This window comes from Eumetopias jubatus, unplaced genomic scaffold (genome assembly GCF_037043125.1).
Source record: "Eumetopias jubatus isolate StellerSeaLion01/CBP00866 unplaced genomic scaffold, mEumJub1_p1.0 scaffold_13, whole genome shotgun sequence".
NCBI lineage: Eukaryota > Metazoa > Chordata > Mammalia > Carnivora > Otariidae > Eumetopias > Eumetopias jubatus.
The window spans coordinates 16,780,861-16,787,151 of NW_028274819.1; the positions used below are offsets into that span (position 1 = coordinate 16,780,861).

At 39.9% G+C, this 6,291-nt stretch overlaps 1 long non-coding RNA gene across 1 annotated transcript; it reads left to right on the top strand.

Moving 5' to 3' along the window:
- The first annotated feature begins 3,006 nt into the window (after positions 1-3,006).
- Positions 3,007-5,473, top strand: LOC114215410 (uncharacterized). Its single transcript, XR_003610564.2, has 3 exons — positions 3,007-3,128; positions 4,180-4,309; positions 4,613-5,473. It is a non-coding gene; the product is annotated as an uncharacterized LOC114215410 (long non-coding RNA).
- The last annotated feature ends 818 nt before the right edge of the window (positions 5,474-6,291 follow it).

The following is a 6,291-nucleotide window of genomic DNA, read 5'->3' on the forward strand; positions in this document are numbered from 1 at the left end:
AAAAGGAACATTTGTAAACTGCCCAGTGCAATAACATTTCCAATTCTGTTAGCTACCTGTGAGCTCCTCCTCAGTCCCGCCCTTTGCCCCTACCCTCAGAGGTACCCACTGTCCTGAATTTTGTGTTTATCATTCCCTTGCTTCCTAGGATAGTTTCATCACAGGTGTGCACCCCTTAACAATGTAATGTTTAGTATTGCTTGATTTATTTAGCTTTTATTATTCATTTTTTTAAAAGATTTTATTTATTTGAGAGAGAGAGAGCACACGAGCAGGGAGAAGGGGCAGAGGGAGAAGCAGGCTGCCCGTTGAGCAGGGAGACCAACACCGGACTCTATCCCAGGACCCTGGGATCATGACCTGAGCTCAAGGCAGACGCTTAACCGACTGAGCCACCCAGGCACCCTAATCATTTAGCTTTTTAAAAATGGTTTCATTCAGGGCGCCTGGGTGGCTCAGTCGGCTAAGCGTCTGCCTTGAGCTCAGGTCATGATCCCAGGGCCCTGGGATCATGTCCCACGTTGGGCTCCCTGCTCAGCGGAGTGTCTGCTTCTCCCTTCCTCCCCACTCGTGCTCTCTGTCACTATCTCTGTCTCTCTCTCTCTCCAATAAGTTAGTAAAATCTTTATTAAAAAATGGTTTCATTCAGCATAGAGTTGACTGTGATTTGCTTTGTCCCCTCCACATTGTATTACTAAGATTCATCCAAATAGCTCATTTTCACAGCTGTTTATTAATTCATTCAATAAACATTGATTGGGCCCCTGTAATATTCTGTTAGGTGAATATATCACAATTTATTTGTTTAGCTTCCTATTGATGGATGTTTGGATGGTGTTCTTTTTTTTTTTTTTTTTTTGACTTCTCTGAAGAACGCTACTGGGAATATTCTTTCACATGGCTCCTGACACACATGTAGAAGGATTTCTCAAGAGTGCTGGTTTTCTAACTGAGATTCATGATCTTGAGTGGGCTGTGAAATCAATTTAATAGATTCAACCAGGATTTTTTTTTTTTAAATGGAAGAGAGCTGTAACTATGTTAGTGCATTTCATGGGGAGTATTGCTCGTGAAACTTCCTTTTCAGTTAGGTTTGTGTGCCTCAGGCTGTGATGCGAAGAGTTTTCTTACTATGGTTTTTAGAAAAGTTTGGAAGCCTTTACTCCACGGTGGTGCTTCTTGAACTATCTGTGGGTAAATTGTAACTTTTTTCCAATCTGTTCCAGACTGATACTTATGTAAAATACCATAAATATGATTACTTGGAAAATGAAATGTTATTATATGCAACAGATATATATTTCAATAAATATGGCGTGGCAGTTACTCACAATAGATGAAAAGTGGAAACAACCCAAGTGTTCACTGACGGATGAATGGGTAAATGAAATGTGTATATATTCAATGGATTATTATTCAGCCTTAAAGAGGAAGGAAATCCTGACACGTGCTACCACAAGGACGAAGCTTGAGGACATTATGTTAAGTGAAATAATCCAGTGACAAAAGGATGAATACTCTATGATTCCATTCCCATGAGGTACCTCGAGGAGTCAAATTCATAGAGACAGAAAGTAGAATGGTTGCTAGGAGCTGAGAGGGCAGGGAGAATGAAGAATTGTTGTTTAATGGGTATGGGATTTCAGTCGGGGAAGATCGCAAATGTTCTGGAGATGGATGGTGGTGATGGTTGCACAACAGTGTAAAGGTACTTAATGCCAGTGAACTATACACCTAAAAATGGTTTAAATTGACCCACTTTTTGAAAAAGATGTATTTGTTTATTTTAGAGAGAGAGAAAGTGCGAGCAGGGGTTGGGTCAGAGGGAGAGGGAGAATCTCAAGCAGACTCTCTACTGAGCACAGAGCCTGATGCAGGGCTTGATCCCAGGACCCCAAGATCATGACCTGAACTGAAATCAAGAGTCAGTTGCTTAACTGATTGAACCACCCAGGTGCTCCTAAATGGTCAACTTTCTTGTTATGTCTATTTTACCATGATAAAAAATGTCTGAAACATAAATAAAAGTTGGCAACATCAAGTTGCTATTGCATTTTCTAAATGCTGAGTTTCAATTTTTGTACTCATCTCATGAGGGCTTATCACAGATCCTTTACTTCCTGGCACCAGTCTGTGGCCTGCATCTAGGAACGGAGAAACTGACAGGTAGGGTAGGCACATGTTCACCTTTACAAGATAATCCCAAATTGTTTTCCGAATAGGGAAATAATTCACACTCCCACCAGTAGGTATATTAAGAGTTTCCTGTGCCCCTCATCCTGTCGATACTTAGTATTGTCAGGATTCTTAATGCTTGCCAATCTGGTGAGCGCAAAATAGCATCTCATTTTGGTCTTAATTTGCATTTCCCAGATTATTCATAAATTCAAGCATCTTTTTACATGTTTATTGACAAGTTGTGGGTTTTTTTCTTTTCTTTCTGAGATGCCTTGTTTAAGCCTGTTGCTGATTTTTCTATTGGGTTGTGGGTATTTTTATTATTGGCTTGTAAGTATTCGTTTAGTCAACACATATTTATTAAGCACCTGCTATGTGCTCTCTTCTATATGCTGGGAACACAGCAGTGAACAAAATAGACCAAAATTCCTTGTCTCATTTCAGAGTTTTCAGTCTGCTGGGGAGAAGGGGAGACAGGCAATCAAATTATTTAGTCACATATATAGTATGTATGGTAATGATAAGTGTTACGGCTAAAAATAAGGCAGGAAAGGACAATAGGCAGGGCCAGGAGTGGTGGTGAACTTGCAGTTTTTAAAATAGTGGTCAGGGAAGATTTTATTAAAAACATGACATTTGAGTAAAGGTTCTGAAAGAGACAAGGAAATGAGCTTGCAGATAGCTATAGGAAAAGTTTCTTATATATTCATTGGTCAGTTAATGCATTACAGACATCCTCTCCCATTTTGTGGCTTGCCTTCTCACTTTATTTAACATATCTATATATATCTTCTTTTTAGGGGGGAGGGGCAGAGGGAGAGGGAGAGAGAGAATCTTGAGCAGGCTCCACGCCCAACGCAGAGCCCGATCCAGGGCTCGATCTCATGACCCTGAGATCATGACCTGAGCTGAAATCAAGAGTTGGACGCTTAACCAACTGAGCCACCCAGGTGCCCCATTTAAGATATATTTTGATGAAAGAAGTTCTTATTTTTAATATAGTCTAATATGTCAGTCTTTTGTTTTATGGTTAGTACATTTTTTACTTTGTATAAGAAATCCTTCTCTTTCTTGATTTCATAAAGAAATTCTATATTTTCTTCTAAAAACTTAAAAGCGTTGCCTTGTATGTTTTGCTTTTAAATTACACAGAATTCATTTTTGGATATGGTGTGAGATAGGGATCCATCTTCTTCCCCCTCTCCCCACATGAACAATAAATTGTGGGCACCATTTAATGGATAATTTATCCTTTCTCTGGTGGTCTGCTGTGCCATGTCTGTCATAAATCAAGTTTCCATAAGGTTTTCCAAGGTTTCAGGTAGGTTTGCTTTGGAGTATTTTGTTCAATTCCCTTGGAGAATTTGTCTGTCCCTGTATATATACCACACTATATTCCTTACTGTGGCTTTATATTATGTTTTATATATAGTAGAAAATGTCCCTACACCTTATTCTTTATTCAAGAATATCTTGACTACTGTTAGGACTCTACACTTCCATATAAGTTTTAGAATTAGCTTGTCAAGTTACTTGAAAAACCCTCTTGAGATAAGGACTTGAGTTGACTCAGTAGAGCAACTGAAAGAGAATTGACATCATTTTCATGTTATGACTTTTTATTCATGAATATGGTTCATTTCTCCATTTACTTCAGTCTTATCTAATGCCTTTCAATAAAGCTAATTTTTTTATAAAGGTCTTCCACACCTTACATCATATTTATTCCTAAGTACCTTAATTTTGGTTGCTATTATAATTAGCATCTTTTGAAATTATGCTTTCTAACTGTTTATTGCTGGAGTTTAGAAATGCAATCAGTTCATATTATCCACCCACCTTGTTAAGCTTTAAAAAAATTAACTCCAGTAACTTATCTATAAAGTCTTTTGTGTTTTCTAGTAAACAACTATATTATCTATAATAATGTCAGTCTTGTTTTTTTTCTTTTCCAAAACTTATACATTTAATTTCTTTTTCCTTTCTTATTGTACTGGATAGGACCTCAAGTACAATGCTGGAAAGAAGAATTGTAGACATTTTTGTCTTGTTCCTGATTTTTAAAGGGATGCTTCTAACATTTCACCTTGAAGAATGATGTTTGAAGAATGACGTTTGCTGTAATTATTTGGTAAAAAAAAAATTCTATCGGGTAGGAAGTTTCATTATGAATTGGTGCTGAATTTTAGCAAATGTTTTTTTCAGCAATTATTTAGATAATCATACAGTTTTTCTTCTTTATACATTAATAGCTTTTCCAATGTTAAATCACTCTTGCATTCTTAGGATCGACCTAGCTTGATCATAACATGTATTTTTTATATGTGGCTGAACTCAATTTCTAGGACTTTTGCATCTATGTGCATGAATGAAATTAGTCTCTAATTTTCTTGGCCAGTTTAAAAAAAATTTTTTTTTTACATTCCTCCAACAGATTCGTCACTGTGGCTGGGTAGAGGTCAATCATATCCAGTTTAGAAGGCTACCAAATGGGCTTTCCATCCCTAGCATCCGTGCACTGATGCCTGAGTACCAACCACAGTAGAGGCCAGTGGTAGAGGTCAACGGTAGCCTGGAAGAAGACCTGACTGGTTGTGAATTCACATCCCCTTTCCCCCACTCAAAACTCACTTTGTCTAAGAAGCTCTTCTTGATTATCAGCCTGTGATCTACCTTGAGGCTGGGAACCACATCATTTCGTCTCTCTCTCCCTAGGGCCTGGCACAATGCCTACAGAGTCGTTGCTCATAAACTTTTGTGAAACGAGTTCACCCAACCCAATTCTGAGCTCTTCTTGGCTCAGTTGACCTGATTTTAAAAACTGTTTCTTCAAAATGGTCTTGAGCCTTTTTTTGCACACATTACATGCATATTCTCTGTCTCACAGGACAGAGAGTGGTTGATTTGCAGATGCGAATTGTGCCTACAAGGAATTTCTTTTGACTTTCCAATTTCAGAACCTGCCCTGCACTAGCGCCAAGTCCCTTCGGAGTCTTGTCCCATCTGTCTGTTCATCCACGTTCCTCCTCACATGTTGGAAACTCTAAGTAGGCCTCACTCCTTACGGTTTCCAAGTGGGCCATGCTCCATGCTTCTGAGCCAGACCTTTGCTCATGCCGTGACCTTTGCCCAGCATGCCTGCTCTCCAACCCTTCTTTCCGTGAACCCCTTTGTCTTTCACACCGTACTCAGTTGTCAAATCCTTGGTGAAGCCTCTTTCCGCTCTCCCCCTTCTCTTCCTCACCCCCTTAGGGTCAGTCTTCCATCCTCTGTGCTCTTCAGATGTTGTATATGTATGTGCCTTTAAAACAATTGTTTTAACCCGGAAATACTCCAGTGTATATTTTCCAAGATCAGGACACTCTTTTACAGGGCTGCAGTACAATTGTCAAAGTCAGGATTTTTAACTTGGGTACAGATCCATTATCTAATCCATGGTTCATTTAAAAATTGCACCCATTATCCCTTTCTTTAACTTTATTGTAACAACTGTCACATGGTTTTACAGATCCTTGTTCACAATTGTCTGCCTCCCATGCTCTTGAATGCACACAGTAACCCTGTGGGTTTGGGCTTATATCTTTTATCCCCGGTTCCAGTGAGGGGCCTTGCCAGTTTTATCCTCTGTGTGTGTGTGCACGTGTGTACGTGTTTCATTAGTTAACGAAGTTATATGGCTTGTCTTCGGTTCCTCTGGTCTTCCCAGGATGGCCCTCCCCTCTGTACCCTAGATGGTGCTCCCTCCTATAGACCTGTGTCTTCTTGCTCTTTCTCTCTCTCTCTCTGTCCCTCAACCCTTACACTAACTTCATTTCTGAGCCTTCATTTATACTAACTAGTAAATGACTCATGGTAGCTTGCAGTGTCCCTCTTCCTAGGGGTAGTTATGGAGGGATAGAAAAAAAAAAACCCAGACAAACACTACACCCCTCCTGTCCTCAAGGACCTCCGTTTCTTGCATCCTGTGTGTTTTTGTTTCTCCCGCAGAGGCCAGCTCTGTGCCTTGCCTACCATTCGTACTTGGTGACTGCTGGTTTGGCGAATGAATGCAGCCATGCAAAGGTGGTCCCTGAGATGAAGAGCCCAGGGCGCAACCACTTGCCCCTCGGGCCG